The 11,883-nt window shown below is 47.5% G+C and overlaps 1 non-coding gene across 1 annotated transcript; it reads right to left on the reverse strand.

The window, feature by feature from the left end:
• Window positions 1-4,419: 4,419 nt before the first annotated feature.
• On the reverse strand, window positions 4,420-4,508 carry TRNAM-CAU. Its single transcript is given in 2 exon segments — window positions 4,420-4,455; window positions 4,471-4,508. It is a non-coding gene; the product is annotated as a tRNA-Met (tRNA).
• Between the last annotated feature and the right edge of the window lie 7,375 nt (window positions 4,509-11,883).

Below are 11,883 nucleotides of genomic sequence, written 5' to 3' on the forward strand. Positions count from 1 at the left end.
TTGCAGGGGTGCTCCAACTACTCCATCAGGGAAACCCGTGATCTCCTTGAGTTCCTATTGGAAAACCTCAACCTCGAGATAACCCAAAGCATCCTCGGAATCCCTCTCACAAGACGCTCGAGAAAGGTAAAACAAGTCCAGCAAGGCCGCCCGGCGTGTTGATGATCCCGATAGGAGTCGTGTATCTCGTTCCCAGGACACGACGGATGAGCACTGCGTACGGTGGCCAGATAGACATCCCCCGAGTTGCCCCGGGTGGCCCCGCAAGTGGCTCTATTTTGGACCAGCACCATCAGCACTCGCCCTCCCTGTATTATGTTGAATTACTCCTCGGGTTCATGACGCCCTATGTTTTTCAGTATTAACAGAATTATTATGTTGGGCAAATATAGTACCAATGTTGGGCCTTGCCAGACAAGCTTTATCCCAAAGCAAAGTCAAGGGGGTCCCCATAACAACCCCAAGCATGTTAGGAGCGCTCATTTATGGAACATAACACCGGTAGCCGAAACTAAGGCGGCAAAGGTGGAACAAAACACCAGGCTAGAAGGCCAAACCTTCCACCTTTTACCAAGTATATAAGTGCATTAAATTAATTAGCAATAATATGGTGATATAACAAGGAACTCATGTTATCACATGGAAGCGACTACACCTGCAACTAGCAACGCTATCAAATGTTAAGCAAGCGGTAACATAGTCAATCAGTGGTTTGCTAGGTTATGAACAAGTTGAAGGTTTTCATGGCAATGTTGAAAGGCTGATATTTAACACGTGGTAGGGAACGAGACATATCAAAAGAAACGAGACAACTAGCATGGCAATGATAATAATGGTATCTAGGGAAATGGTCATCTTGCGTGAGATCCCGCTTGGAAGAAGAATGACTCCTTGAAGCAGATGAACCGACGTAGTCGAACGGATCCTCATATTCCGACACACTTGCGGAACTCTATCGAGACGAAGCAAACCGGAAACAAGAATCAACACACGACATCACCACAACAAATACACGATATGATGCACTACCTAATATGATGCATGTCCATTTCAATATGCAATGCATGACATGGAAATTCACGTCACGCAAACACTACACATTAAGTGAAGCTCAATATGCAACGAGTTGCATATTGATGAAACTCCACATTTAATTATTTAGTTCGCTCTTGTTTAGGTACACAGTAATATTAAATGTTGTTAAACATGGCAAAATATGAAGTGTAATTAAACTACCTATCTAGGCATTTTAAATGAGGTCGGAAACAACATATAGCATCTCTGAACTGACCCCATGCGTTAATTTTGCACCCTGCCCAGATCTATCCTAATAAACATTTATGTTTGTTAAACGGCAAAACAAAGTGGTTCACGTGATTCTGCTCATTTTTCTAGTCCATTTACATATATGGCTCATCTCCAACGGAGCAATGGTTAAATAACTACGACCTAAACCATTTATAACACGTCGACAAGCAAACCAATGCAAACAGCAAGGCTAACATCTTTAAAAATGCATGAGAGTTAGGAAATGTTATTCTACGCGGAATTTTAGCCAAGTTACATATACAACTTGTCGCAATCCCACGCACGGATTAAAAACTATGGGCATTTGAAAATATGCAATTTTTCTGAAAATACTAATTCGCAAAACCTAAAAAAAATTCTATGTCGGTTGGAATTTTCGGTTCACATACCTCCTAGATTAAAAAATCTATGTCACGTTGGTCGGCATAATTGTCAAAAACACTAAATAAAACAAATAGTTATAAAGGATAATATATACCACATCTGAATGACTGAATCATAGACAGAACGAGGGCGGGCGGAGCGGGATACCAAAATAATCGCACTATATAATAACAAACAATAATAAAAGTAAGAAAATTACAAAAGTATCTATCTAAATCATACAAGTAAGAAAAAAAAATTCTTTTAAAAAAAGATAAGAAGAAGAGACTAACCAGAGTGGTGCCGGCGCCGAGATGGGTGCGGGTGATCGACGGCGGTGAGGACGGGGATGGGACAGGACGGACCGCCAAATCTACAAAAATCTTGAGGAAAATGGAGCTTGGACAAGGAGCTTCGAGATGAGAAAGCTTAAGTGTGGCTCAGTCATTTCATCGAACACCTCATATGCATAGGACGTGAGCTAGAGCACCACAAAGCTCTCCCACGGCCGACCAAAAAAACAGAGCAGTGCACTGCTGTGCTCGCGGGCAGGAGGTATATATAGGACAACCATTGGTCCCGGTTTGTGGCTGTAACCGAAACTAAATGACAACATTTGGTCCCGGGGTCCTGCCACAAACCGGGACTAATGGTTGTGGGCCCGAAGCGAGGCCCATTGGTCCCGGTTCGTGTCTGGAACCGGGACCAATGGCCCACGAGACCCGGCCGGCGTCCTAACCTCACGAACCGGGACCGATGTCCCATGGGTCCCGATTCATGAGCGAATCGGGGCTAATAAGATTTCATATAATGAATCAAAGCCCTATTTTTTACTAGTGTTTCTTCGAGAATCAATGGCGTGTGCAGGCAAAAGAGGGGCACCGTACCACAGCCCAGCAACCGTCATACGTCTCACAAGCAAGAGGAAGAATCCTGATGTCTCATCAATGGAGGGGAAGAAGAAGGCGAGAGCGAAGGCTGCGGCCGTCTGCGTGCTCCTCATCGTCCTGTTGTCGGCACTGCAGCTGCCGGTGGCCGACGCAGCGTCGGCGTTCTACAGATGATACGCCAGCTGCTACTCCGACTGCAGGCTCAGGCGCCCCCCAGATGTTCTGCAAGCCGCTCTGCGGCGTGACGTGCGCCCTAGGCGGCCAGATGGTCGACGGGAGGCCTCGGGCTGCGTCGCCGACGGCGAGGCGGACGCTACCAATGATACTGATGTCGCGGCGGCCTGCGTGGAGGATTGCCGCCAGCTACGCGAGGCCAGATGCACGGGTAGAGCCACCGGCTTCGGAGTTGACCACGATGTTTTCTGGTGGAATAAATAAACTGAAGCGAGGCCCATTGGCCCCGGTTCGTGTCTGGAACCGGGACCAATGGCCCACGAGACCCGGCCGGCGTCCTGACCTCACGAACCGGGACCGATGTCCCATGGGTCCCGATTCATGAGCGAATCGGGACTAATAAGATTTCATCTAATGAATCAAAGCCCTATTTTTTACTAGTGTTTCTTCGAGAATCAATGGCGTGTGCAGGCAAAAGAGGGGCACCGTACCACAGCCCAGCAACCGTCACACGTCTCACAAGCAAGAGGAAGAATCCTGATGTCCCATCAATGGACGGGAAGAAGAAGGCGAGAGCGAAGGCTGCGGCCGTCTGCGTGCTCCTCATCGTCCTGCTGCCGGCACAGCAGCTGTCGGTGGCCGATGCAACGTCGGCGTTCTACAGATGCTACGTCAGCTGCTACTCCGACTGCAGGCTCAGGCGGCCCCCAGATGTTCTGCAAGCCGCTCTGTGGTGTGACGTGCGCCCTAGGCGGCCACATGGTCGACGGGAGGCCTCGGGCTGCGTCGCCGACGGCGAGGCGGACGCTGCCGATGATACTGATGTCGCGGCGGCCTGCGTGGAGGATTGCCGCCAGCTACGCGAGGCCAGATGCACGGGTAGAGCCACCGGCTTCGGAGTTGACCACGATGTTTTCTGGTGGAATAAATAAACTGATATGTGTGAGTACTGTAGCATGTAAGTAAAAGGCAATGGAGATGGCAAATCATATGTGAGAATTTGGTTGGTTGCCACTCGGTTCAGCGATGTTTTCTATATGTGTTTTTGAAATATTGTAGTGTTACAGCGGAAAAAAAATGTGGTCTGAGATATTTGAGAAGCAGCAAAAAAGATTACCAAGTTCACGTATGCTCAATTTCACTGATAATTCAGGTGTATAGCTGACGACCCAAGTTGTCACAGAGCGTTTCATCATCACATGGTCATTTCTCAGTGGCAAATCATATGTGAGAATTTGGTTGGTTGCCACTCGGTTCAGCGATGTTTTCTATATGTGTTTTTGAAATATTGTAGTGTTACAGCGGAAAAAAAATGTGGTCTGAGATATTTGAGAAGCAGCAAAAAAGATTACCAAGTTCACGTTTGCTCAATTTCACTGATAATTCAGGTGTATAGCTGACGACCCAAGTTGTCACAGAGCGTTTCATCATCACATGGTCATTTCTCAGTGGCAAATCATATGTGAGAATTTGGTTGGTTGCCACTCGGTTCAGCGATGTTTTCTATATGTGTTTTTGAAATATTGTAGTGTTACAGCGGAAAAAAAATGTGGTCTGAGATATTTGAGAAGCAGCAAAAAAGATTACCAAGTTCACGTATGCTCAATTTCACTGATAATTCAGGTGTATAGCTGACGACCCAAGTTGTCACAGAGCGTTTCATCATCACATGGTCATTTCTCAGTGGGGTGAGAGAGGCTCGAACTCTCGACCTCAGGATTACTCACGATTCAGCTATGAGACCTACGCGCTAGCCAACTGCGCCACCACCCCTTCGTTGTAAGGCAGGCAAACTTCAGAGTCTATTCTAATCTCTTGGTTCAGATAAAACAAAGGACGACTAAACAGGCAAATAGGTTTGTGCATACGCTGCCCAAATCGGTTGGTTCTTCCATCGTTAAATCTAGAACATAGCACATGGCAGTACGGATCAGAATGGAAAATCAACATGGACATAACCTCCACTAGAGATCAAATAAAGAAAAGGATCTCAGTGCTTCGGTAGATAGATACTCGTGACCAACTCTACGTCAACCTCAGGGTGGATTTTACCCTAGCGCATTTCTGTTTTATACCCTAGGTAACTCCACCTCGCGAATCGATTAGTTCATCCGTCTTTATTATTGTTCAACCAGTGCTTAGAAAGAATAAACTCTCTTTTATTGGTGAGTATAGCTTAGAAAACAACGTGTGGTTCTAGTCAATAAACAAAAAGTCATCAATTGCCTTATCGAGTGTCAGCAAGTGTTTGTTTCAAACATTTAGAGCTCATTTTTCTGATGTATGGGGGCAAGCATCCAGTTTTGTTGGTGACTATAGCAAGTATACATGGATCTATCTTATCAAGCATAAGTCACATGTGTTTCAAGTTTTTCAAAAAAATTAAGCATTTAATGAACGCAAATTTGATCGTAAAATTATTACAGTCCAATGGGACTGTTAGGAATAAGCAACTTGTATTTCCATGAGGCCATAGGCCGGTATATATACATGTACAGGTGGTGGACTATATGCAAGAAACCCCTTATATATTGGGATAAATACAAAAGGGTACATGACTTATATTACTACTCTAACACCCTCCCCCCCTCAAACTCATGGTGGATGAACAACACTGAATTTGGAGAGATAAAAGTCATGTTGTGCTCTAGTCTCGGCCTTCATCAGGAAATCCGCCAACTGTAACTCGGAAGGCACATACTGAAGAGCAATAACCTGATCATGCACAGCAGCGCGCACATAGAAAGCATCAACGCCAATATGTTTGGTGAGCTCATGCTTCACAGGGTCGCGCACAATGCTAATAGCACCTGTACTGTCAGATAAGAGCAGAGTCGGTGTAGTGAGAGAAACACCAAAATCTTGAAGTAACCACCGCAACCAAGTCACCTCTGCCGTCAAAACAGCCATCGCTCGCAACTCAGCCTCTGCACTCGAACGGGAAAATGCAATCTGTTTCTTCGTCTTCCAGGCAATGAGAGAACCACCAAGAAAAACACAGTAAGCAGAAAGTGAACGGCGATCTGAAGGATCACTAGCCCACGTAGCATCCGAATAGGCCTGAAGTTGTAAAGAACTGGAGCGAGGAAAGAATATATGGTGAGAGATCGTGCCTCGAAGATATCGGAGAACACGGCGGAGATGACTATAGTGAACCGATGTGGGAGCATAGACGAACTGACTCAGAATATGAACCGGATAAGAGATATCCGGACGAGTGACAACTAGGTAAACAAGACTGCCAACAAGATGACGATAACGTGTCGGGTCAGGCAGGGGATCACCATCAGTAGCACAGAGGTGAACATTGAGCTCCATAGAAGTCTCAACAATGCGCTCATCAGTAAGAGCAGCACTAGAAAGAAGATCTTGGATATACTTTTCCTCGGATATAAAGAAGCCATCATAGGTAGAAGAAACTTCAATCCCAAGAAAGTAGCGAAGAGGTCCAAGATCAGACATAAGGAACTGCTCACCAAGACGGGCCTTAACAAAGGCAATATACTCGGGGTCATCCCCATCGATGACCATGCCATCAACATAGAGAAGAAGAAGAGTCCGACCACAAGGAGAAAGGTGAATAAACAATGCTGGATCATGAACACTGGGTGAAAAACCAGCGGCAGTCACCACAGAGGCAAACCGCTCACACCAGGCGCGGGGGGATTGCTTAAGGCCATATAGAGAGCGACGAAGACGACATACCATGCCATCAGGAACAGAATACCCAGGTGGTCGTTGCATGTACACCTCCTCACGCAGCTCACCATTAAGAAAAGCATTCTTAACATCAAGCTGAGAGATAGACCAGTGGCGTGTAGAGGCCATGGCAAGAAGTGTACGAACAGTGGTCATATGAGCCACAGGAGCAAAGGTCTCGTCACAATCACGACCATGCTCCTGTTGAAAACCACGAGCCACAAGACAAGCTTTGTGACGCTCAAGAGAACAATCGGAGCGAGTCTTAACCTTGTAGACCCACTTACACATTATGGGACGGACTCCGGGCGGAAGGGAAACAAGATCCCACATACCAGTGCGTTCAAGAGCAGCAATCTCCTCTGCCATCACAAACTGCCATTCAGGATGAACAACAACCTGATGATAAGTAGTCGGCTCAAGAACAGCAGCACCAGCGGTGGAAAATCCAAAGCGATCAACAGGCGGACGAGGACGAGAACGCAAGCCATAAGTAGGCTGAGACGAGGATGACGATGCATCCACAGAGGCATCCACAGAACGTGAACGACGAGTGTAACACTGAGAAAACGATGGAATAATGGAAGGAGGAATCGCCAAGGTAGAATCGGAGAGTGGAGACGAAGAAGTCACCGGAGATGAAGGTGTAGAATCCGGTGACATGCTAGGCGAGGAGACCGTGGGAGATGGTGGTGACAAATCAACTAGAGGTGGAGAAATAGTGGGAGCGGAATGAATAGGCAAAGGCTCGACGGGTGTGATAGGTGTGTCAGGAAAAGTGAGGAAAGAGATATCCTCCACCGAAAAAGTTGAGGAAGATGGGCGTGGATAGAAGGGACGAGACTCATCGAAAATCACATCCCAAAAATGAGGCGGGAGAGAGGCAGCAATCATCAATGCATGAGCCGTATCAAGAAGATGACGATGCTTGCGCTCAGCCATGCCATTCTGAGCGTGAGCACCAGGACAAGAGAATTGAGAGAGAGTCCCTTGCTCAGCAAGAACACCACGCAACATCTTAGAGGTATACTCGCCAGCGAAGTCATCATGAAACACACGAATGGGAGAAGAGAACTGAGTATGGACCATGGCAGCAAAACGCTTATAAATGGACAACACCTCACTACGAGAAGTCCTGAAATAAAGCCATGTGTAACGAGAGAAGTCATCTATGGAAATAATATAGTATTTATGACCCCCTTTTGAAGCGAAGGGAGCTGGACCCCATACATCGGAATGAACTAAATCAAAAGGACGCTTAGACACTGACTCACTATGTGGATATGGTAACTGAATCTTCTTGCCAAGACGACAACCCTGACACTCTAAAGAGGCATCTCCTGAGACAGACCCCAGAAGACCTCGACAAACTAACGACGACAAACAAGAACCACACAGATGACCAAGTTAATGATGCCACTACTGGAAGGAACCAGTAGCCGAGGCGACCAAAGCGGAAGAACTGGCGATAGAGTGGGCAGCGGAAGGAACATGAAGCCAGTCCAACTCCCAAAGACCCTCAAAATCACAGCGGCGAGGACCAGCCCCAACCAGAGTGTGCGTGTGACGGTCCTGGACAGAACAAGAGTCAAGGTCAAGGATGACGCGACAACCAGAATCAGCAAGTTGACCAACGAAAAACAAATTCATGGTAAGTCGAGGAACATGAGCAACATCAGGAACATAATAAGAAGGAGTGGTAAGATTGCCTCTACTAATGACAGAAAGGGGAGTACCATCAGCGGTGAGGACATGAACAGGAGAATCAAGCGATCGAAGAGAGGACAGAGTGGAAGAATTAGAAGTCATATGAAAGGAAGCTCCAGAGTCCAGAACCCATGGGGATGTACCTGACTGTGTAGAAGGTGGTTGCTCAGTGCGGGAAGCCGCAGTCACCGAACGAGCAGTACCCGTCGAGGAAGAACCTGAAGCAGCGAGCAGACACTTAAGTCTCAGAAATATCCTGCTCAGTCAAAGCGATGGCCGAAGCTGTCGAGGTAGATGACGAAGTCTCTGTAGATGATGATTGTGCCTTGTGCAAGTGTTTCTTCTTCATGTAGCAGTTGGACTCAATATGACCATCATTGTTGCAGTAGCCACAATGTGGACGGGGGCAACCTGAGCTTCCAGAAGGAGTGGGCAAGAGCGGCGGAGCACTCGAGCGAGAAGGGGTCGGTGCAGCAGGTGGCGTAGAAGAAGACCGAGCAGCGAGCACCGAGGGAACCTCCAGCAAACCAGCATCACGTAAGCGAGTCTCCTCAGCACGAATCTCAGAAAGCGCCTCCATGAGAGAAATACAGCCACGAGAAAACAGGTGAGCACGCCGGGGATCAAACTCCTTACGGAGCCGAGACAGGAACTCATAGACGCGATGAAACTCCAAATCGGCCTGGACACCCTCGCAACAAGAGCAAGTACGACAACCAGCAGTGCGGAGAGAGTCAAGCTGGCGCCTGATAGCAGAACTCTGTGCATAGAAGTCATCAACAGTAGAGTCACCCTGCTGAAGAGCATGCTCCTGACGGACCACAGAGAGGTATAAGGCATCACTAGAGGGCTCATAGCGCTGACGAAGGCGGGTCCACATCTCAAAGACAGTAGGAAGGCCCAGAAACTCAGAGGCAAACTGAGGCAGAACGCTAGCAGTGAGAACAGTTGCAGCACGAGCATCATCATCAAGCCACTGGGTGTAAACAGCCAGAGCACCACGATACACCTGAAGAGCCTCCTCATAAGCCAATACCTTCTCATCATAAGCACTCACAGCGGCCTCATCAGCAAGCTTAGCTGCATCCTTTGCGGTCCGAGGAGCATCCGCAGGAAGAGCCGGTGGGGTCGGCGGAGTGGGAGCCACGGGAGGAACCGGACATGGCGGACAGCAGACCTCGCCAGAAAGAAAACCCCAGAGGCGGATGCCACGCATGTGAATGCGCATGAAGCCAATGAACTCGGTGTAGTTAGTGCGATCAAAGATCACCGGACAATGAGGAACAACAACGTAGTCGGATGCAGCAAACATTTTAAAAAAAATTGGAACTCAGTCAACGAAACGCGTTCGCGTCTGACAGCGGTTGGAGCGTCATATCTGACGAGGAATCGTCTGATGGGAGGGAGCCGCCTCGATCTGGTCTTCTGGTGGGAGCCGCGTCCAAGTACTGATGGGATCTAGGAGACCATGATGCGATCTGGCTGATGGATCCGTCCACGTACTGATGGGAACCAGGAGAACCACGATGCGATCTGGCTGATGGAGTTGAGCCACGACGCGATTGGAGTTGAGCCACGACGCAATCTAGAGTTGAGCTGCCAGATGCGAGCCGCCTCGATTGGGGCCGCCTCGACTAGATCTGAGGCAGAGACCGGCGCGAGCTACAGCGACAGGTCCTGGACCAGCGACGGGAGGGCGGCAGCGGCTGGATCCGAGGCAGACCAGCGACGGGAGACGAGGCAGCGCGAGATGGCGGGGCAGGGAGGAGCCGACGCGGCCGGGGTGAGGGAGCACGAACGGGGAGGACTGGAAGATCCGACGGGATTGGGTAGAAGCAGAAGTTGCGCGTGCGGAAAAAGAACCTAGGGCTCTAATACCATGTTAGGAATAAGCAACTTGTATTCCCATGAGGCCATAGGCCGGTATATATACATGTACAGGTGGTGGACTATATGCAGGAAACCCTTTATATATTGGAATAAATACAAAAGGGTACATGACTTATATTATAACTCTAACAGGGACTAGGGGGGCGAGTATGAGAAACCCAAGTCGTTTTTCCAAAAAATGTAGAATTTCCTACCACATCTCTTGTTCTCATCCACATCAATTAAACGGCTTTACCGAGCACAAGCATAGGCATATTATTGAAGTTGGCCTCGCACTTCCTGCCAATGATTTCACGCCTCTTAAGTTTTGGGAGGAGGCGTTTCTCACCGCTACTCATCTCATCAATATCACCGCTACTCATCTTATCAGTATCCTAGCAAGTTGTGTCATCGATTATCAAACTCCCATAGAACGACTCTTTTATGCTAAACCCAATTATACCTCTCTTAGAGTTTTTGTGTATGCATGTTGGCCAAATCCTCAACCATACAATACTTGGAAACTTTCCTTTCGCTCGAAACAATGTGTTTAAATTGGCTATAGTCCTCAACAAAAAGGTGTCAAGTGCTTAGATGTGAACACATGCAGAGTACGAAGAAGAATTTCTTTATGCAAAAGGGCCCGGCATTGGGATGGAGATCTTTGAAGCGGAAGAAAGTCTCATGAAAGACAACATCGCGTATCATGAGACTTTCTTCCGCTTCAAACATCTTCATCCCAATGCCGGGCCCTTTTGCATAAAGAAATTATTCCTAGTCATCTTTCCGGTTTAGATCATGGGGGTGGTGATATTCATGAACACATGACTAAACCTACTATTGGATGATGCACGGAAGCATCATCAGTCTTTGATGTGATGTCATGTCTGATTATGGCACACAGTTGATGTGCATCTTATTTTACTTGTATATAATAAATAAAGTCTTGTGCCATTTAGAGATGATACGGTACATCAATAACGCAATATATATTGATGTGAACGCTCGAAGCAGCTCAAACAATGATATTAAAATGTCAAATCTTAAAATTGTCTTTCGCTCATTGCCTGGTTTCACTTGGTTCGATAAAATTGTTAGTCTCATATAAACCACTTAGCACTTATACCAAACTGAATGCCGCACATTCGGTTCATTAATTTGGTGTGCCAAAGCAGACTATCTAGCTTTTTTTTCTAGTCTAACAGACTACCCGTCTTCTTCCGCTTTGATCCTTTACAACTAACCGTTTATATACAAAGCATAAGGTGATAGAAGAAGAACAACAGCTGTAAAACAACATGTAAATCAAGCCAAGGTAGAAATCTTGACTCTAACATCGACGAATGCATCTCCAAAAGAAGTAGTAGTGTCAATGGTCCGATTTTAGTATACTGTTCCCTCGCCTATCAACAGTATAGGGTACAGTGCAAGGCTAACATCAGGAGGGATGACGACCGAGACGAGAGGAGGGGCGACCGCTAGGGGGCAGGGCTGCCATCTCCTTTCAACAACGGTGAACTCGGTGGTTCACCGTCTCTTTCCGGCGGCCTTCAAGCTAGGGGTGATCTGGCCGCAGCTGGGTGTGGCTGCCCATCGGGTCATCGGAGATGGGCGGTGTCCTTCGAGGACACCAAATCTCAAGAAAGAGCCCGGCGTTTCGGATCTAACGTTCTTCATCATACATCGCGTTGGATTACGGTACATGATGGAGACAATGATATCTTAGCAGGCAGATTTTTGCAGGGCTGTGAGTGTCCTAAGATTGGGGACACTCTGGAGGTCGATGGTTTCTTGGTGGTCGTGGGGAATCCATGGGAGGAGCATCGAGACGTTTTGGAGAAAGGTAAGGTGTGTATCGATCTTACTCGTAATC

Source organism: Hordeum vulgare, chromosome 6H, assembly GCF_904849725.1.
Source record: "Hordeum vulgare subsp. vulgare chromosome 6H, MorexV3_pseudomolecules_assembly, whole genome shotgun sequence".
Taxonomy (NCBI): domain Eukaryota; kingdom Viridiplantae; phylum Streptophyta; class Magnoliopsida; order Poales; family Poaceae; genus Hordeum; species Hordeum vulgare.